Below are 22,009 nucleotides of genomic sequence, written 5' to 3'. Positions count from 1 at the left end.
TTTTTTTAAAAAAGAAACATCTTGTGAAAACATAAATCAATTCAAATCACTTCCCTTCTTAAAATTCTCCAGTGGCTTCCCAGAGCATTCAGATTAAAATCTAAACTCCTTAATATGACCTACAAGGCCATGTGGGTCCACATGCATGTGTACTTTTCTAATGATACCTCCTAGCACTCTCCCCATTGTTCATCAAGCTGCAGCCACATAGGCCTTTCTTCTCCACAAACGTGCCAAACTAGGGTCTGCCTCAGGGCCTTTGCACTTGCTGCTTCCCTTTACTTAAGATTCTCACATGGCTGGCTCCTTCTTGTTACGCTTCTTCCTGGGTCAGCTCTCAAATGTCACATCCTAACACCCAGTTTTATGTAGCCTCCTTACTAGAACCCTTCTTTATTATACCACCATATTCTCCATGGCACATAGCACGACCCAGTATGTTCTTGCTAATTTGTTAGCAGTGGACACTGGGCTCCATGAAGACAAGAGTTTTGTATATCTTCTTCATGCATGAAATCCCAGTGTCTGGTATATAACCCTACTCAACAGATGAAAACAGGAAGGATCTGGACTTAGGAAAAGCAAATGACAGAATGAAAATGGAAAGAACCATTAGTGATTATCCTTTCCTTTCTGAAGCTGGAATATAAAGTGCCCCCCAAAAGAAAAGGACATGCCCAGGATGCCTGGGTGGCTCAGTTGGTTAAGCATCATGATTCCAGAGTCCTGGGGTCGAGTCCCACATCCAGCTCCTTGATCAGCAGGGTGTCAGCTTCTCCCTCTCCCTCTGCCTGCTGCTCCCCCTGCTTGCGCTTGCTCTCAATCTCTCCCTGACAAATAAATAAATAAAATAAAATCTTTTAAAAAAAGGAAAGAAAAAGAAAAAAGAAAGAAAGGTACTTGCCAAAGTCATAGGGTAAGAACCAGAGCCAGGTTCTTTCCTCCAGACCACATTGCCAGAAAGAGAAACTGTGGATCTTTGTGAATCTGACCTTTTGGGGTTAAGTCCCAGCTCCGTTGCTTGCCAACTACATAACCTTGGGGAAGTCAACCTCCTCAAACCTCTGCTTTCTCATCTGTAAGATGGAGCTATTAAGAATACTGCTTTCCTAGGGTTTTATAAAGACTAAATAAAGAAAATCATGCCTGTTATTGGACTTAGCACAGCTCCTGGCCCATAGAAAACAACGCAGTAAATATTAGTTATTATTAGTTTGCAAAGCCAAGGCCGAATCAAAGCCTGCTTAAGGTTGGGGTGTGGGTGGGGTCCACCGAACCCTCTGGAGAAAGCCCAGCCTGTGCCTCAGCGGAGCAGGAAGCCTCTGGTCTCTGGTCGAGTCTAAGCTTGCTGGCCCAGCCACAGGCTGTTCTGGTAAGCTGCGAGCAGGCGCTTGTCTGGGGTGGGGCCTCCTGTACTTGGCTCCCCAGACACAGAGGAAAATCTGCATGTGGGTGAATGTGCACATTTGCAAGAGAGCACACACATACTTAGGTGGCAATTTTCGAATAGTTGCATGGATACATTAATGGGATATGCCTGCTTGACAGAATGAATATGATACGAGCAAGTAAGTTGGTAGCCATGGGGCTTGTGGGTGCACAGGTGCAAGCAAATGCAAGGGTGCAGGCTCATGAATGGACCCTTTTAGAATATACGTCTGAATCAGATCTGCCTCCTTGGAAATCCCCAGACCAGTCTCCCAGATGGGGAAGACAGCAGAAAGTGGTTCATAGCACCCAGTTTCTGGCTGTATGACCTTGAGCAAGTGGCTTACTGTCTGATTTTCATTTCTCTCCTTAATAATACTATTTTGAGGATGAAATTAATGTACATAAATGCTGAATATAAGATGTGACACAGTTTTCAACAAATGTTACCAAGTACTATTTCTTTTAGCAGCCAGCTCATACTACTGACTGCTGAGTTTGTAGGTAATGAAAACTCTCAGATGTATTATTACACCATCCCAAATCTGTCCTTCGTGAACTGATTTCCTCCAACTCAGGGCTGTAGGGCTTTAATGAGACTATGATGCATTTCACCCTGTGCTTCAACTCACTGCTCCAACTTCTCAGAATCTGGATTCCAAGGTGCCTGGGTGGCTCAGTGGGTTAAGCTTCTGCCTTTGGCTCAGGTCATGATCTTGGGGTCCTGAGATCAAGCCCCGCATTGGGCTCATTGCTCAGCAGGAAGACTGCTTGCCTACCTCTCTGCCTGCTTGTGATCTCTCTCTGTGTGTGTCAAACAAATAAATGAAATCTTTAAAAAAAAAAAAAAAAAGAATCTGGATTCCAGCATTCAGAAACTTGGTGATTGTGACATCCGTGTCTTTATCCAAGTCGTTGATAAAAAGTCTAAGCACAAGTGGGAGGAGCAATGCTCTGAGCTCTTTGCTCATTCTTTTGGTTAGTGACCTCCAGTGCCATTCTGGAATGAGTCGTCTCAGAATACAGAGCTCCTTGTCACTGAGGAGCGCGGGCAGAGTCTGGGTAGCCACCTGTGAAGGATGGTGCTACTCTAGGGGGATTCTTGCCCTTGAGGGAGGTGAGAAGAGCTCTAAGGTCCTTTCCAACTTATACAGGTATGATTCTTTGGCCTGTGCAGGCCTGTGGTCTCTACTAACCCCTAATAGAGCCCCTAAAGTGAGGACTGGATTTCCTCTGGCTGTGAATCAGGCTTGCACACTCACTGATGCTTGCACAATGGTCCTTGTGACAAGCTACCCTGGCTCTTGGGAGACCTGGGTCAAAAGTCATTTGTTCCCTGGTGGCCTTGGTCAAGTCAGTCACCTAAGCCCTGTGAACTTCTTTCCTCCTCTGTAAATGATGTGCTGTCTGTTGGGTGAAGGGGCTGGAATGGATCTGTGATTTCAAACCCCTCTATTGCTTTCAGGGGCAGAATCTCTTTTTTCCTAATGAAATTGTAAATAGATTAAAGCAGATCTATGCTATTAGGAGCAGGGGTTTTGAGGGCTAGGGTTTGCCCACAGGCTCGCCCCTCACCCCCACTGGGGAGCGCAAGTTTGAATAACTAGATAGATGGCCTCTAGGAGCCCCTCCAGATCTGAGAAGCTGGGGCTCTGCTACTCCAGTGTCCCGTGTCCTGTCATAAAAAAGTCCTAAGACACACAGTTGGATACACTAGGATTCTAATGCACTATGATCTATATTTGTAATTGCCCATGTGCAGTAACTTTAGTCCTTAGTTCTAGAAGTCTGTGACTAATTCTGTTCCTTCCATGGGAATCAGACATACTCGGAGGAATTCAAAGTCAAATCAAACTCCCACTAAAGAAGCTTTTACCAGAATTCCTCAAACTGTCAGGCTTTGTTTCTGGCAGTGAATCCCACCCCCCCCCAAACACACATGTCCTTCCCAGAAGTATCCAGACACAGACCAGTGAGGATATTCTCCCTCATGGTCCAACACCATCCCATTTCGTAGCATGTCCCAAATATTCATTAGTAGTTGCCTAATACTCCTAGGAAGCACATCTGCCCTTTTTATTCCCACTTTACAGATAAGGGACCCTGAGATTTGTACAGCACACCCAAGAGCACCCAGAAAGGTAGTGGCTGAACTGAAAACACACAGCCAGACTTCCTGAAACTGGGTGCTCTGGATTCCCTAAGCTGTAGGAAGAAACAATGAGATGAGACATTATTTAAAGTTTGGAGAGCCTTTCATGAGAAAAAGAGGCCATGGATTCATTTTTTCTGGATTTGAGAATGTCCACACTCCCCCCCAAATCCAAATGTAAACTTGCTGTGGATTTGGGTGCTCTATCAGTAAGTATTTTCTGATCCCACTCCCCTCCCCTCCATGGTGTCTGCCTCAGGCATCAGTGTTAGGGCTGGCTTCTGCTCCCTCTCAAGAAAGGATCCTAAGTATATTCTACTTCTGACAATAGCTGAAAGATGGGGAGAGACAGGGGGGATGGTGCCTTTGAACCAGAACTAAAATCATCAGTGAATGAATATTGACATTCTAGGTAACTGCTAGTCATGAAGTCTTTAGCTGCTGAAGCTATTTTTCCTCTTAGTAGTAGGGAGCCACTAAAGATTTTTGAGAAGCAGCAGGACCAGAAGAGAATTACATGCTGAGATCTTATATCAGATCAAAAAGGAGATTCTTCCATTCAAGACTCCCACTCTGGTGTGGATGGTGCTGGAACAGCAGCTCTATGGGATTAAGCCAACTGGAATTCCCTGTGGGAAGAGAGGCTTGATTTACTTCTCAGATACTTGGATGAACCCCTTGAGTCACTTGCTAGTTTGTAGGCAGCCCCCACGGGGTCCTCCTGTAACACAACAGTCAAAGAACTGGACATAAGCAGGAAAGGAGCCAGTGGCTTGAGCCCTTGATGGGTTGTATGACCTTGGAAAGGCCACAGAACCTCTTCTGAACCTCACTTTATCTGTCTGTAAACTGAAGATAATAATAGCTACTCCTACCTACTTCCCAGGGCTGCAGGGGAGACAGATAATACGATAAGTGAATGTGCAGGGAGGAAAAGACGCAGAGGAACACCTTATTAGGACCAATAATGGCTTGGTAAATGGCAGCCCGAACCACCAGCGGACTGAGAGGCCCTCAAGAGAGCTGTCAAAGGTCGGGCCTGCCCACGCCTGAAATTAGAAGGCAGAGCTGACTGACTGACAAAGGAAGTCCTTACTTAGGTCATGGGGGAAAGAAACCTGGGAGTGGGGGGGTCCCTTCGTAATTAGTATTCTGATACTGTTGTTGATGACAAAAAGTATGCGTCATATCTGCACGTAATCTTTATGTTAAAAAAATCTGCATGCGTTATCTCACTTGGCTTTGAGGGAAGGGATGCAGCACTGGGTAGAATTGATAGTCAAGAAAGTGAGCTCTGAAGTCAGATAGACTTGGTTTCCGATCCCAGCTCTCCCATTCACCAGCTGTGTGACCTTGAGTAGTTATGTCACCTCTCTGGTCCCAAGGATATGGTCTATGTACCAATCTCATGGAGTTGCTGAGAAGGCTGAATGAGTCAATGCATGACAAACAGCCAGCACTGGAATATACTCAATGCAAGTTAATTATTATACAACATCACCATCATTATTATGACACTTATTATGACCCTCATTTTATAAATGAGAAACTGAGGCTCGGATAATTTGAAGGCTCTGCCCAGGTTCATCCACCTAATAGGTGATGGATTCGAGTGCCGTCCAAGACCTGGGATCCATATTCCAAGAAGAGAGACTCAGAGAGGGCTGGTATAGCTGGACCCAATTATTTAGAACAGTACTCTCCAGAATAACTTCCCGCAATGGAGGGGATGTTCTATATCTGAGACGTCCAGGATGGGAGCCCCTAGCCGTCTGTAGCTATCAAGGACTTGAAATGTGGCTGGTACAACGGAGGAACTGAGTTTGTAATTTTATTTAATTTAAATTTAAATAGCCACACATGACTCCTGGCTACTGTATTGGCCACCTCAGCTCTAAAGAACGTGCCACAGGAACCAGGAACCAAGGATGCTTGGGATTCAAAGAAGGATGCAGGTTCCCTTCATCTGGTAGGCACACCCAAGTAGGCACACCCAAGGCTCATGGTACTTTTAGGGACCCCTGAAGATGTTTTAATTTCTGTTAAATTCAGAAGAAAGAAAACAAACTTTTAGGTTGAAGGAAATATTTTCATATAGAAAAATACATTTATCTTTATACTGACATTACCATAAGATATAATGTCTAATATTTTTTCATGGTTGAAGGGGCTAGATGTTTAGGACCCATGAACATCTTGATGGGACCCTGGAGAGATGGATATGTGAAGAAAACAAGGGGCTTCCAGGCACCTGGGTTTTGAGGACACAAAGGGACAAAGTAGAGAAGGATGAGGAAATGTTTTGTTATTGGGCCTTCTCGGCCAAAGTCATTCATTCATTCATTCATTCATTCATTCATTCAATACTTATTTACTGAGACCCACCTTGTGAGGGCATTCTAGAACAGAAAACAAGACAGATGAGGTCCCTGCTTGTGTGGGGATTCTTTTCTAGTAACAGAAAGGAAGGAATGATAAATCAGGGTGACAAGGTGACATCTGAGCAGGGCGAGGGCTACAGAGTCTTCTTGAGAAAGGGTTTCAGACAGAAAAGAACAGGCAGTGCGGAGTCCCCAAGGCAGGAGCAAGGAGGTCATGCACACTCCACAGTCGTGAGACTGCTTCCCAGACACAGAGGGTCTTTCAGCTACTGTTTGTTGCCAAGGTCAATTTTCTTTCTTTCTTTTTTTTTTTTTTAGGATTTTATTTATTTATTTATTTGACAGATAGATCACAAGTAGGCAGAGAGGCAGGCAGAGCAAGAGAGAGGGGGAAGCAGGCTCCCCACTGAGCAGAGAGCCCGAAGTGGGGCTCCATCCCAGGACCCTGGGATCATGACCTGAGCTGAAGGCAGAGGCTTTAACCCACTGAGCCACCCAGACACCCCACCAAGGTCAATTTTCTAATGGAAGGGAAACCCATTCATGCCCACATCTCTGTCTACACTGTGAGGACAGTTTGGCTGGAGGCATTCTGGTTTGCGGACCCTGACCCTCAGTGAGGCCCAGAGGGAGCAAAGTCTCTTCCTCTTGGGATCCCGTATGGATCCACGGGCTCTACATTTGGAGCTGAAAACTCCCTGAACCCGAGGCACCCCAGAAGCAGTGGGCAGGGGGGTAGAGGCAGGAGGGGAGGTGTCCTGCCCCATTTCTTGGGGGGCTCTCTGGCCACAGTGGTTTGTAAAATGAAAACCAGCTCCCACTCAGCAGGGCAGAGAATGATACTAATCCATTAGAAGCTTGAGAGCCAAGCAGGGGAACTGCGCAACTCCTCTAGGTTCTACATTTGTGCCCTGGGATAGGTAGGGACACGAGTGGGAAGTCAGCCTTGCAGGAAGGCCGCGGGAACCCTCGATTTTCTCCTCCTGGCTGGAAAGGCGCTAGGAAATCCCTGCATGGGAGGAGGGGTAGGAAGGGGTAGAAAGGCTGTCCTGAAGGTCTAGGTTTGGGGTGGCTCTCTGGGAGGGAGGAAGGTTGTATTCTGAAGTCATAGGACAGACTCGCCCAGGTAACTGGAGAGCCTCTTCCAGGAAGCAGCACTGCTTGCAGAGGCTGGAACGTCCCGGCTACATAGCCTCGTCTAGTGGGGGCACGTCCTGTCTGTGCTTCTTGCCACTCGGATCCAGTGGAATCCTTTGCAAAGGGGTGAGTTTTCAGACATAGGGACACCAAGTTCCAAACTGAATGACCTTGGGTACGTAACCTGACCTCCGAGCCTCTGCTTTTCCTCATCTTTAAAAGGGAGAGAATAAGCGAACCCACCTGAGACAGTGGTTTGGAAGGTTTGACTAGATGGTTTCTTGTTGAATGTTTAACACAGTGCATAGCACCCAGCAGTCACGAAGTAACTGTTAGCTGTTGTTACTGTTAAACCATCATTATCATTCTGTAAAGTGGATCCAACCGAGCAGGTGCTGTGGTAGATGCGAGTTGGGGGTGCAGAGCCCCTGCATCCCATTTGCCGCCACCTCTACCCCCCCAGGCATCTCTGTGACCACAAGCCTCAGGCCTCCTGAGGGCACAGTTGGAAAATGATCTGAAGTCTAATCTGTTTGGAAAGATGGGAAAACTCTGCCCAGGAAAGGGAAGGCATAGCATTAAATCACATATGGCAGCAGTGGCACAACTAGAACCAGATCCTAGTCTCCCTCTCCCGGGCTCTCCATACTAACAAAGCTGCTCCCCCAACCCAGCCTTTCTCCCAACCTGCAGGCTCCTCGGGTACCCACAAAGTCACCAGCCAGGAGGAAACTGCATGGGTAAGGAGCCAGGCCTCAGGGTCAGACCTGGCCTCCATCCTGCCTCTGCTTGTATCTAGGGGCATGGTTTTGTCTATCTCAGCCTCAGTTTCCCCATTTGTGATGTGGTGATACCAGTTCTTACCTCATGGAGGATTTAATGAGATTCTGCATGGACAACATTTAGCATAGTGCCAGGCACACAGAAAGTAGCTAGTGTTATTACTATTATTATTACTATTTAAAAATACAGTAATGTTACTACTATTACACTAGGTGTTCAAAAAGAATCTGTGGAAAGAGGAAACTATTCTCTGTATGTGTACCAGTCCCAGCCTATGTTCCAGGAGCTCCTTGCCAAAGCACCCTTCTACACACACACACACACACACACACACACACACACACACGTGGGTCTTTGTGATATCCCTTCTCTCCTTGCGATGGTCTGTAACAAAACTTAAGCAGCAGCCTGAACAGCATCAAAATAATAAGAATAATTTCTATTCTGGGGCACCTGGGTGGCTCAGTCAGTTAAGCATCCAGCTCTTGGTTTCGGCTCAAGTCATAATCTCGGGGTCATGAGATCAAGCCCTGCTTCAGGCTCTGCACTGGGCGTGGAGCCTGATTAAGACTCTCTCTGTCTCTCTGCCTCTGCTGCTCCCCCAGCTCATATGCACGTGCACTCTCTCTCTCTCTCAAAAAAGAAAAAAAAAAAAGGAGTAATTTCTATTCCTGTCATCTTCCCCACCCCGCAGTGGGTGCAGAGAGCTAATCCGTGTGATGTCAGTCAGAGGCTGAGGGGGGCAGTGTGGTGGGTGTAAGGTGGCAGTGAAGACAGAAAGTGGAGAATGTTGGAGACGCACCAACAACGTGAATTTCCTGATCTTTTTCATTCTGACACTGGCTTGCTGGGCTGGCCTCTCCGGGCCCCGTCCTATGTGATCTGCATAAGGCCATTCAGCACAGCTCCCCTCTCTATCTGGGACACAACTGCTTTCCCAGGCCCTATAGCCACCAGTCAAGTGGACCCTGTTCCTCCTAGCTGGCTCTGAGAAGCTGCTGGAATGGAAGCTTCTCATCACTCCTCATTCATGATACCATCGCCCCCCCCCCCCCCGCCCTGTGGCCACTCACGGTCAGGTCTACCTCCAAGTCAGCCCCCCCCCGGGGGGTGAGGAGGCTACTGTCAGAGCCACCGAACAGGGTGGCTCAGGTTCCGGCCTCGGGCCGCCGGGTTTTAAGTCCCACCTGGGTTTGTGACCTGACCGTTGCTGGCTGTGTGACCTGGAGTAAACTAGTCAACCTGACCGAGTTTCAGTCTCCTCCCATGTAAATTGGAGAAGATAATCATCAGGGTGTAGTGAAGCTTAATTAAGATGAAGGGCCTAAAACCGTCCTCACAATGGCTCACACAGGACCGTCCCCTGCAAACACTGTGATGAAAATGAGTCTCACTCCTTTGGGGTCAAGGGTCCTCATTCACCCATCAGAAGGCCAACCAGGGGACCCAGTGGGAGCTGAGCAAAACCCCCTCATTTTATGGGGTCTCCACTTGTTTATGGGGGAGTTGGGACAGGTCCCTGCTCTCCAGCCTTTAGCAGAGCTAACCTTCCACTAAGCTACGGTCGAATGATGCCCGGAGGATTGTGAGGTTTGGGAAGACAAAATGTTTACAGAGGTAGACACTGGTCGCAGCTAACATTTATTGAACATTTACTATGCGGAGAGGCCCCATAGTAAGCGCTCGGCATGCATTACAGCTTTTAAACTCGCTCACAGCAACCCTATAATTATCCTCATTTTGTAGATGAGGTAAATGAGACTCAGAGAGGCTCCCTAACTTCCAATGCACACAGCCAGCATGTGGCCAAGGCGGGATTAAAATTCAAATCACCTGTGTAGCGTTGGTGGTATAGTGGTGAGCATAGCTGCCTTCCAAATCACCTGTGTGTGACCTGATCACCTGCCTCTCTGTGCCCGGGGTTGGAAACAGCTCTTGGGAGAGGAGAGGGATCACATAACCACGTGTCCTCTCAGCCCTGCAAGCACAGATTCTCAGCAAAGGCTCTATCTCCAGCCCTCCCTCTCCGTCCCATTCCCTCTGGCCTGGCCCAGCCTAGCCGTGCTGTCTGTCCAGCCAAGTCCAAATCCCTCTGAGCAGAACTGCCTAGCAGGCAGGCAGGCCCGGGCAGGCAAGGAGCGGCATTCTAGCAGTGGGACACGACAGGAGGTTCCGCTCTCTGAGCCCCTGTCAGTGCAGAGCGGCTGGCTGAACCTGACTGCCGGGCTAGAGGCGGGGCTAGAGGCACGAAAGGGTTAGGGATGATTGTGAGCGGCAAGGTGCATACTAATGAGATGTAAGCCAGTCTCCCCAAGCTCAAGCCCCCAGAGCTCAGTCCATACGGATTGCCTCTTTCCCACAGTGACTCTGCTCCACTCTTCCATTGCACACACAGAACAGAACCACTGGGCCCACCAGTGGTTCTCACCAGACAGGGCTGAACACTGAATGGAACCAGTGGTTCCCACTCAGGGGGTGGGGGTTAAAAAAGACATATTTGCCAGCCCCACCCCAGATCTACTAAACAAAATCATTAGAGGTGGGGCTCAGGAATAGATGTTTAACAAGCTCCCAGGGTGATTCTGGTGGGACTGGTGTTTGGGATCTGCTGAACAAGGTCATCTCTTTCACTAAGATCCTGTGTTCTACCGTGCCTCCTTTCAAAGTGGGTATCCCGTATGTGCCCTCTCCTAGGCCCCAGTGCAGAGGGGTGGGGAAGGGAGGGAAAGACCCCCAGCTCCTAAGAAGTGCTTCTCAAATGTCAGTGGGTTAAAGATCACAGTCTCATCTCGAGAAGTCTAATTGAGTAGGACTGTGTGCACTGAAGTGCACGCGGTCCCCTGTAGGTGGTCTGCCGACCACTGTGGGGGGAACACTGGCCCTCGGGCAAAGCAGACACAAGGTTATCTCTAGAGTCAATTAGAAGAGCAGACAGGATAGGGAAAGTGACAGGTCTGATTCCTGTGTCCAACTTTGACGGAGAGTCTCTGAGTCTGCAGATCTCCCTGTGCATCAGCATCCCAGAGGCGACTGTCTTGCTGTGGTCAGGTCTGTTTATCAGACCTGATAGACACGCAGGCCCATGAACCATGTTCCACTTGCAGGGAATAGAACAGAACCGGAAAACGAAAGGCTTCCATCCACATACATACACCTCATGACCCAGCCCTCCCACTCTTAGGAGACACAACAGAAGTGTGCACGTGCACTCACCAAAGACTCACACAGACTCTTCAGAGGAGCACTATTATAATAGCCCTGCAGTAGAAACACCCTGAACGTCCACCAAGAGCGGAATGTAGGATGCTCATCTCGGGGAATACTAAGCAGCCGACAGAAATGAAGTATTGCTCTGGGCAACAAAACGGATGAATCCCACTGACGTAGTCTGGGGCAAACACAGCCATATGCAAAAGAATGCATAGTGTACTCTTCTAACTACATAAAGGCAAACTTCTCTGTGGATTAGAGTAAGATCAAGTTGGCCTTGTGAGGGTGTTAGTGACTGGGGCACAAAGGAGGTTTCTGGAATGGTGGCAACGTTCTGTTTCTTCATCTGGGAACTGGTTAGTTTCTGTAAAGTTCATTGAGCCATACACTTATGATTTGTGCATTTCTTGTATGCATATTATACTTCATTAAAAAGTTTTCTGGAAATGCTAGTAAAGGACTTCAAAGAACTTCTAATAAAAGGGAAGACATTGAAATAATAAAAGCATTCTGAATACGGCACATGGCGCAGGATTTCATCGCTTATAGGATTTTGGATTCTTCCTGCCCCAGGACCAGGAAGGAGACAGTTCTCAGAAACCAAGAGGCACAGGAGCTGTGCCAGGGCATACCAGAACCGTGGAACACCTACGACTCAGCAGCTCCCTCCCCCACCTGCATCTGGCCCGCCCTCTGCAGAACCGCAAGGGCAAGGCAAACCCGCTTTCTACCAGGTTCCCAGGTTCAGCTGAGTCCCCATTTGCTGGGGTTTATTTCCTGAAGCGTTTTTCTATCCTCAGAGCAGTTTTCCAGTCCATTCTCTTGTTTGATCCCCTCAAAGACCCTATGAGGGGAGCAGAAAGTATTTCCATTTAATAGATAAGGAAGTTGAGACCCGGACATGGGGAGGTGGTCAGAAGATTTGGCCAAGGTCATACTGCTAGCAAGTGGCCCAGTCAGGACTCATACACAAGTCTTCAGATCCCAATGTGCATCACATTGGGCTAGACCACATGGTTCTCAGGAATAGCCATACCAATTGTAGCTTCATCACTTAGCGAGCGCTTGCCTGTGGATGTCAGAATCTTTCAACAACCCAAGGATGCAGGTGCTATCATTTTATCCCCATTTTACAGATGAAAAAACTAAGGATCAGGAATCCAAGTGCCTTGTCCCAAGTCAATATCCAGCAAGATGGTATGTGGATTGGAAAAACAGAGTCTGAGCTCTGAAACACTAGTTAGTGGTTCCCAAACCAAGCTGGACCTCACCTGGAGTTCCCCTGGAGCTTGTTAAAAATGCAGATTCCCTGGCCCCACACCCAGATCCCACATTCTAGTGCTGTAGATGCAGGATGGGGCTGAGGAATCTGAATTTTTAAAAACAGCCCTAGGCATTTGGGTAGCTCAGCCCTAAACTAGGCTACCACTAAAATAGGACAGTAAAAATAACTCAAAGGTAAAGTTTCATTTACAAGTTCCAAATTACCTCACTGAGCCTCTCTAATAATCAGAGTCCTCCTAACTATGGTACATAACCCCACAAGAAGGTATTTGACAACAGCCCCCCTGGCTGGGTAATCACCATGTTTGTGTGTGGGAGGGGATGGGGGAGTGACTAGCGAGGAGCATCAGGAGGGCTCTTGGGGAGCTGGGGGTGTCTGTTTTTGCTCTGGTTGCTGGTTAGCCACTGTTGCGTTCACTTAGTAAAATTCGTCAAGTTGTAACGTACAAGTGATGCACATTGTTCTTGACTGTTTGCAAGAAGGAAGAAAGAGCACAGTCGAGACTCTATATAAGGAATCATTACAGAGTGGAGACTTATAAGAGGGATCCAATAGGGTTCTTCTAATTATGTGCTTCCAAGAGTTTGAGATTCTAGGATTTGAATTTTCCAAAATGCTATGATTCTCTTGCACCAATTCCCAAGACTTCAGGAGCCCCCAAATCTGTCACAGTAGCTAATGTTTAGCAAGTTTTTAGTATGTGCTGGCTGTGTGCTAATGACTTCTGTGAGATGGATCGCGCTGTACCCCCTGCACCCCAGACAGGTGAAGTGATGTGTCCAAGGTCACAGACAGCAGTGCAGGCAGGACTGGAGCTGGAGCACCCTGGCTCCAGGGCTCATGTGCCCAACCCTGGCACAATATTGGTATCAAGCTCGGTCACTTCCCAAGGCTAAGCTCCTGGCGCATCTAAAATCCTGCATTTTGTGCCACACAGTCATGCATCTGCTAAGAGGATCCAGAGGAAAGAGGACGCTGCAGGTACAGACAGCAGCCCTCACCTGGGACGCGTGAGCACACGCACACTAACGTTACCCCACAGCAGGCATGTACACTCCTGCTCAGCTTGCACCCAGGCCAGCTGCTGTGGGCATTGGAGATGAACGGGAACTGGGTAATGGAGAATTCTCCACTGTGGGCTCCCTGCCCCCAGCAAGGGGATGGACAGGTGCCTCGCAGGGGACACTCCAGTCTCAGGAACGGGAGAAGACTCAGGACTGAGAGAAGGGGAGGGATTTCTTTCTTCCACAGGCTCCAAACTGGAAAATGTTTAAAGCATCCCCTCTTTCATACTCCTTGGTCTGTCACATAGGGCCTTCAGTGACCTGGCCCCATCGTACCTCTCAGGGCCCACTCTGACCATTCTCCACCCAGCTGATAGCTTCCTGCACACACTTGCCCTACCTTGACACATGCTACTTTCTCTTTCTGAATTGCCTTTCCTCATTTTCCTTATTCAGACTTCAAAACTGATATTAAATGCCAGCTCCTCTAAGAAGCCTTCCTTCATTGACTCTATAACTGGGCTGACTACCACTTCTGGGCCCCCAGGCCCGTCTGAGTTTGCCTTTATTTTACTACCTCCCTCAAGGTACTAAACCGTCCATTAATAGGCCTGCCTCCCCCAACCATGAATCTCTGGGGGCCTGACATATGCTCACACTCATTAGGTGTAGTGAAGTCAGTGCCCAGAGGACAGAAGCTGTGGGATGGACGGGAAGTGGCTGAGCCTCTCTGAGTGTGTCCTGTCTCCACGCAGAAAATCAGAGGAAGAGCTACTGGGTAGGGCCTACTGGCCTGAAGGGCCGTTATGCAGAACAGAAGGTCCTTGTGCACGGGTCTAACCTGGCGTCAGGCACACAGAAAGGCCAGTAAATGAGAGCTCCCCTTTCCGTGTTTAAATCCCGTGCTCAGCAATGGCTCCCTGAGGGCTGCAAACAACCCAGGACAGCATTAGAAACTGGTGACTTGAGGCAAGTAATTCAGAATCTATGGTTCTATCCATTAAATGGGACCAACGATTCTCGGAGACTTCAGGGAACTCCTGAGGACCCTTCTAGTTGTACAGATACAGATACCTGCCAAGTCGCGGGCAGTAGTGATGGAGTGGTGTGCACACTTGCGTGCGTGTGCCTATGTGTGTGTTTGTGCTGGTGAGCGTTGGGGCAGGGCTCCGATTGATGAAATTTATGTCCCCAATCCCCTGAAGGGCAACTCAGTCTAGCCATCATCCTGGTTATGGATCCCAAATTGCATTCTGCGGAGGTGAAGATGATTCGCCCGCCTCCTAGATGGATGACCTGACTAGGAAGCAATGCCTTTTCCTGAACGGGGCTCAACAGAGAGGGGCAAAGCTGAGTGAAAATGTCTGGGGAGTAGACCTGCCTTACCCGCTCACTTGCTGTGTGACCTCAGCCAAGGGCTCAGCGTTCTCTGGCCAGGCTGCGGCATCTCCGTCTGTCTGATTCAATTATCTCTAAGGATCTTTCTGTGCCCCGCTCTTACTGACCTGTGATGGGTCAGGCTAATGCTTAGTTCCTCTAAGTGACAGTTCTCGTCTATGAATTAGAGATGAAAATTCATGTGTTCTCTCAGCAGCTATGCAATGAGCATCTGATGGGCCAGGCTCTGTGCTGGACATGGAGGCCAGAGCAGTAAGCAATATCCAAAAGAAATACTCCGAAGAGTATCCGAAAAGAACCCTCGGGGCGTCTGGGTGGCTCAGTGGATTAAAGCCTCTGCCTTCGGCTTGGGTCATGATCTCAGGGTCCTGGGATCGAGCCCCATGTCTGGCTTTCTGCTCAGCAGGGAGCCTGCTCCCCCCTCTCTCTCTGCCTGCCTCTCTGCCTACTTGTGATCTGTCAAATAAATAAATAAAAATCTTTAAAAAAAACACACAAAAAAAACAAAGAACCCTCAAATAATTAATAATTGCAACTCTGATTTGTCTTATGAAGGAAGACTTCAGGGAGCTGTGAGTTGGCCTCCACTCAGGGGAGGCAGAGAGAGCTGGTTACCTGATGACTGTGAGCGTAATGAATACGACCCTGTGTGCTACCTGCAGGAACTCACTTAAATGTCACATCCATCTCTGAGGAAAGGACTATCATTAGCCCTCTTTCTCAAATTAGGAGACTGAGGTTTAGAGAAGTTGAGGCCCAGGTCACACAACTAATAATATCCAGGATTTGAATCCACACGTCTTTGTAAGCCTGTCTAGAAACCCTCATTATAAATGTAAGCATTAAGACCATTAGCCATAGAAAGAGTAGCTTTGAGATTCTGAGCCAACTCTGCTTGTGCTGGGAACCCAGGAAGCATGGGATATTCCGGAGGCTCTGCCCGGTCCAGTTCTGAAGGAACGCAAAAGGCAAGGCCCATCCAGGGGGTACAGAAGGTCCCTGATCATACTGGCATCATTGCCTGGTTTTTTTAAGACATGGCCCTTGCCCCACATTCTCTCCTACCTGGCCCCACCTGGCCAGCAGGAGTGCCAGCATCGTGGCATACCGTGGGGCAGCTGGAAAGAGAACTTCTAGCCTGAGGGGAGTTCCTTTGCACCCAAGGAAGAATGTGCAGGGACAGGAGCGTGGTGGCCCAACTCACAGAGGACTGGTGTAGAGTGAGCCTGGCCGACCCTCCCTGTAGAAGGCACAGCCACAGCTGATACGGAGGGGCTGGATAATGTCCCTGTGCTTCTGGGTCTGTTGCCTGAGTCCTTAACGAGAACCCTAAGAGTCATGGAATCACAGGGGGGTTCCAGAGAGACCTTGACTCCCTCTAGCTCCTCTTCCATTTCACAGATGAGAAACCTGAGGCCCGGGGAGCTCCTGGTGGAGGAGGGTGTCACTGTTGCACTCTGCCAGGCTAGTCAGTGTCATGGATTTAGCACCTCCTTGCCACAGTATAACCTGTGGTCCATGGAGAACACGGGGGAAACCTGAGCTTGCCCTGCGTCCCTCATCTGCAACATAGACAGCCATTCCTGCTTTGCCTACCCAACAGGCTTACTGGGGTGAAGCAGTTAAAAATCGATCATAATATTAATCGAGCCACCTTTATTTTATATGTAGGGAAATAGGCCCAAAGAGGTATGGGACCATCTTAGAGCACACAGCCTGGGAGTTACAGAGACATGAATAATGAAATGCTCTTTCCATCCTCCTTCAAAGACTCACAATTTTCAAATGACCATGCATACTCAGCCCAGTCCTGAACACAGGAAGCACCCAGCAAGTACCAACAGGAACAGTAGCAGTTAGTAGTGTTCTGCGTGGAGGGCTCTGTTCGTCTGCCCAGGCTCAGCTCCCCATCTGTAAAAGGAGCCCCAAGCCTGCTTCTCTGCCTCCTTCCTCTCTCCGAGCTGAGGCCACCAGCACCAGAATGCGGCAGGGGACAGAGGCAGCCCTTCCAAGCCCTCAGCAAACGCCAGTGTGCTCTGCTGCTCCCCACATTAGGACATATAGCACACCCTCTCTCCAGTGGAGGGCTGAACTCTGGCCTGGTGGCTCTGTTCAGCGTTCCACTCCAGCTCACCTGCCTCCAAAGATATGCATCAGATTCCTGCTTCCCCCAAGACGGGGGAAAGAACTGCTCCCACTCACCCGGCACCGGGGCTGCCCCTGGTGCCTCTCAGACTCACAGTCTTTTACAGCCCTTACAGATGGTGAGCACCCTCCTTTTATAGCCAGGAAAGCTGAGGTTCTAATCAGGGTGCCTCAAGAGCCACACAAGAGCCAGGGCCGGCCAGGTTCTCTGCCTGTCCCTCGGGCACGCCTTCCCTCCTCCACACCAGGTGCTTTCTGTAACAGGACTCCTTTGCCCCCCTGGACACACACAAGAAACCAGCACCTCTTGGTTCCCTGGCCGCAGCACTTCCCCACTTAAAGCATGTAGGAAAATGTCACCACACACCCCACCCCCCGGAAGGCTCAGCCCCGGAAAGCCCACGCGGAGACTTTCATTCTTCCAAGGACATAACTCCAACTTTTCACATGTGCAAATATGACCTTGCTCCTTCATGAGATCAAAAACCCTGGCCTTGTCCATTCCTGGGCCCCAATCCCCCCCAGCCCCCAGGCTTGGGCTGGCTACATCTCTGGCTTCATTCAGTGTACGGAGGCACCTCGGGCCCAGGTTTCCCTACCCCCACCATGCCTGCCCCTCTCAAATCCTGGTCCCGTCCCCACCTTCCAAGAGCCTTAGAACGCCCCCACCTGCTCTGGAACAAGGCACAGGAATTGATTCGCTTCGCAACCCCTTCCCTCAACCTCCCATCCTCCAGCCGTCCTTACCTACACCCTTCAGGTAGGGGAGGGTGCCCCAGGGTGAGCTGCTGGGCTGGAGCCCTTTCCACACGCACCGGGCTGACAGGCTCCCGAGGGAGGTGCAGAGACAGAGCAGGAAAGCCCGGTGCACTCGCACGCCGAGGAGGCTGCTGAGAAAGTTGAGTAGGTGTGTCCCAGCCCAGGAGGAGGAGGGAAAAGGAGGTGGGAGAATTGAGGCGGATCATCCCCCTCCTGCCAGCTCTCTGTCTCACGGAGAGGGAAGGAGGAAGCCAACTGGTTTGTGGCCCAGAACTCAGTGGGGAATCGAGTCATGGAAAATGACGGCTGGAAAGTTGCTAAGAAATGACGCCCATCTCCACCTCCCTCCTAGGTTTGACAGAAGGAGAAACTGAGGCCCTAGGTAGGTAGTACTCTTAGGGGAACACACAGAGACCAGGAGGGGACTAGGGAAGGACCTGGGTTGCTAAGCTCTGGGCCAGTGTTCCCTCCACATTCCTCCCTGACACTGCCGAGATCCGAGACCCTCCCAGGCCAGATTCAAAATCCCAGCGCTGCCACCTAGGAGCTCAGTCACCTTGGGTGAGATACTGAGTCAGAGCCTCAGTTTCCTTCTTCGAAAAGATGGGGGTAGGACGTCTGGGTAGCTCGGTGGGTTGGGGCCTCTGCCTTTGGCTCAGGTCGTGATCTCAGGGTCCTGGGATCGAGCCCCGCATTGGGCTCTCTGCTCAGCGGGGAGCCTGCTTCCTCCTCTCTCTCTGCCTGCCTCTCTGCCTACTTGTGATCTCTGTCTGTCAAATAAATAAATAAATATTTTAAAAAAGAAAGAAAGAAAAGAAAAGATGGGAGTAAACAGTAACTCTTACCTCATGAGGACTCAGTGAGATAAAGGTTAAATGGAAGTCACTTAGCAGAGGAAGTCTCCCCCAAGTCTCCTGGTAATTCTTCTTCTTACTGTTACTAGCTATGACTTTCTTCGTAAACGGCTTATCCTCTCCAAGCTCTGGCTGCCCCATCTGTGAAATGGGGGGGTAACAAGAATCCTGGCTTCATAAGGTTGTGCGGATTCGTGGGATAGATAATGTGTGTGAAGTGCCAGGCACAGCGCCTGCGTCTCACCGGGAAGCAGGACATCTTAGTTTTGGTACAATTTATGGGGCACCATTCTGCTCTCCTTCTCCAAATGACTCTGACGTGCTTGCTGTGCTGAGAACTGGTGTTTTAAGGGAAGGGAAGAAAAGTCAGACAGGAATTAGCCCTCCTCCCTCTCTCACTGCTGTGCTTTTTAGTTACAGAATGCATTCATTTGCTTGTGTTGTGTGAGGCTCTATACCTACACTCTTCCAGGGACTGTACCTGGTGCTGGGGACGTAGAGGTAAATGAAACAGTTCCCGCCCCCACCCTCCAGGGCTGAAAATGGCTCTACAACCATCTTATCCAATTCCCTCCCCACTCCCCAGGACTTGCAGCCCCTCTGCAGCTTCCCTGATGAGTAAGTGAGATTTTGCTTGCATACCTCTAATTATAGGGAGCTCATTACCTCTCCCAGCAGTCAGTTCTGACTCTTGGCATCTTTATCTGATGTTCAGCTGAGCCCCAACCTGGACAATAGACAAGAATTCTACGTATCTGTATTATTACCACTATTATAGTGGCTATGTGACCCAAGGCAGATGTTTTGAATTTGCTAAGTCTCTGTTTCCTCGATTGTTAAATAGGCTGGTAATTCCTGGGGCTGCTCAGAACAGATCTATTTTCTCTGCCATGTGACTACAACTGAAGCTTGATTCTATGGCTAGGATGTCGTTTTCTAGAAGTTCAGGCTGGATCCTAAGGATAACTGCAAGCATTAAGGTTCTGGTCTTGGTGCTTATGAAGGAGTAATGAGGCTCTTGGCTATTTCCCATCTCTCGGGAGCTATTCATTTATGGAGCCACGGTGGGCCATACAGTTGGGGATCTGTCACCAGCATTGGGGATGACCACGGTGCCAAGCAGGCTGCCGTGGTATGTTGCCCAAGACATCCAGAGGAGCTCCCCAGTAGCGGGGAGAATCCCCCAGGCGTCTCTCCTGCAAGCTGCCTCAGACTTGGATGAGAGGCCTGGGGGTATGCAGCGTGAGGGGAGCTCCAGCGGGAAGACCAACCGGGGCAATTATCCACCCGAATGATTGCCGCCCAAGTCTCCGAGTCTGAGCCGATTAGGCATTAACCCAAGGGAAGGTGGCTGAGTGGCCCCATGAGCCCTTTGACTAGTCATGTGTGGAGTGGCAGGCGGCTGTCTTCCCTCAGGTCCCTATCTGGGCCAAAGCTGGCCTCCAGCCTGTCCAAGACAACCTGCAGCCTAGGGAGGGAAGGGAGGGATGGATATTGGTATGGATTGCAGAACCCCATAATGCCACTGACATTGATCCCCTCTCTACTCCCCCTGTCACTCCTGACCCAGGCCCTGGACCTTCTTCCTCCTGGCCTCAGGACCTGACCGGTGCATCTGCCGGCCTCTAGTGCCCCATGCACCGGGGAAATTGGCCTCCTCAGTGTCCCCCCCCCGCCAGCAGCATACCTTGGAAACTGCTCGAGGACAGCTTCCTGAACGTCGAAGATTGTCCCCATCCATCTCGCTATACAGCCCATAAGCCACCTCCCCTCCATGAGCACCCCCGACCGTGCCCCTGACCTGAGTGAGAAGTAATAATAACAATAATAGCTAGTCTTTATGTCAGGTACTTGACTCAGCACTCAGCTGCAGGGATTATCTCATTTCTCCGAACACCACCACAGTGGATTAGGCACTGTTATCATGTTCTATTTTTCAGATGAAGAAACTGAACTCTGAAAAGCTTTAATTACTTGCCCAAGGTCACAGGTGTAGACTAAGCTAAGTTTCAACCTCCCATCTGTTTGAACTCCTGAACCACTGGGCTGTACTGCCCTGGATCTGTCCCCCACCCCCTGCAGCCCCCCCCCCCCCCCGCCAACAGAACCTCCTGTGTGACCTTCTGCTTTGGGTTCTACTTCCCAGGCACCTCTCTTCACTTCACGCTGGTCCGTTCCATTGAGGAACTGCTCAGGAATGGATCTCTGTCTAAGTCAGTGGTTCTCAACCAAGACTGCTCGTTGGCCTCACCAGTGTCACCTGCGTGGGCCTGGCGCACGAGGGTTTCCAACACAGCATTAGGCATTAAAAGGAATTACATCTGATCTGAATCCTCTGTAGCGACCTCGGTTTCCCTATCTCAACAAAGCAGGTGTTGAACTCAGATCTTTAAGTCCTAGCTCTGATGTTCTAAAATTCTAATGTTCTTTACAGGGATGTTGCAGACTAGAGAGACCTAGCATCTAGTCTCTATCCTCTCCCCCTATGCACCTGAGGAAAGCTGTATTACCCCTGTGGACAGGATGAGCTCTTCCTTCTCCCTCAATTTTCCTTTCCAGAGCAATCTGTCCACATTTGCCATAGGGCAGAGCGGGGGGCCTGAGCAGTGATGAAAATTCTGATTAGGTGGCCAACTTTAAGGCACGCATAAAGTCTGAAAGCACAGATCATATTATTTTCATGTTCAACACACTGCACCCTTTCGATTCCTTTTGGGGCAGGCTCAAGTCAGATCTTTTCACTGAAAATCATACACAAATCATCAGAGACAGACAGGTAACACAGGTGTTTGTGAAGGGTGAGCTGACCAGCATCCAGGCTGGCCCAGAGCAGAGGGGTTTCCAGGGATCGGAACTTTCAGTGCTGTGACCAGGATAGTCCCAGGGAAACAGAAATGGTGGTCACCCAGGTGAAGGGAACTGCTGTGTTCCTGCATTACCCGTTTGTGTTGCATACCCAGAGCAGATGCCCAATGAGCGGTGTACACCCTGGAAGACCAGCCTTGAGAGAAGATTCAGTTCACTGGGGACAGTTGGCTGAGCGACTGGCTACTTTTGAGATAGTGTGTCAATGAACTTGAAATACGGCTCTCATTTCCAGGCCTGGGGTCCCTTCCATCACACTGCCTTCTCCCTGCAGAGGGTCACCCAGCGGGATGGGAGAGAGGCTGAGCAGCAGGTACAGAGCAGAGACCCTGGAGTCTGGGCTATGGACCTGTGGATAGGAAAGACTCCAGAGGCCTGGCTGCCAAAGGGACATGATGCCTTTAAGGAGGATGAAGTCATTGAGGGCTGAGGCCACCTGGCTTCGTGAGGGCTGCAGCCTGCAGCCGAGAGGGAGAAGCAGAAGGTGGAAGGCAGGTGGGCCGTGGGGGCCGAGCCTGGGATGTCAGCTCTGCAGCGGACAGACGGGACCCAGCAGGAGTTGGAACAGCCAGCCTTGGCGTTGCCTGGGGTGCTCGGGAATGTAATCA

At 49.8% G+C, this 22,009-nt stretch overlaps 1 protein-coding gene across 1 annotated transcript in view; it reads right to left on the bottom strand.

Moving 5' to 3' along the window:
* Nucleotides 1-17,896, bottom strand: part of FAT2 (FAT atypical cadherin 2) — an 80,324-nt gene extending 62,428 nt beyond the window's left edge. The window contains exon 1 of the mRNA XM_032337256.1: nt 17,671-17,896. The gene's annotated coding sequence lies outside the window, so the exon portion shown is untranslated. The remainder of the gene's footprint in view (nt 1-17,670) is intronic.
* Nucleotides 17,897-22,009: the final 4,113 nt, after the last annotated feature.

The sequence above is a fragment of the Mustela erminea genome, chromosome 3 (assembly GCF_009829155.1).
Source record: "Mustela erminea isolate mMusErm1 chromosome 3, mMusErm1.Pri, whole genome shotgun sequence".
Classification (NCBI taxonomy): domain Eukaryota; kingdom Metazoa; phylum Chordata; class Mammalia; order Carnivora; family Mustelidae; genus Mustela; species Mustela erminea.
The sequence above is the reverse complement of the archived record's forward strand: the minus strand, read 5'-3'. Positions and strand labels throughout refer to the sequence as shown.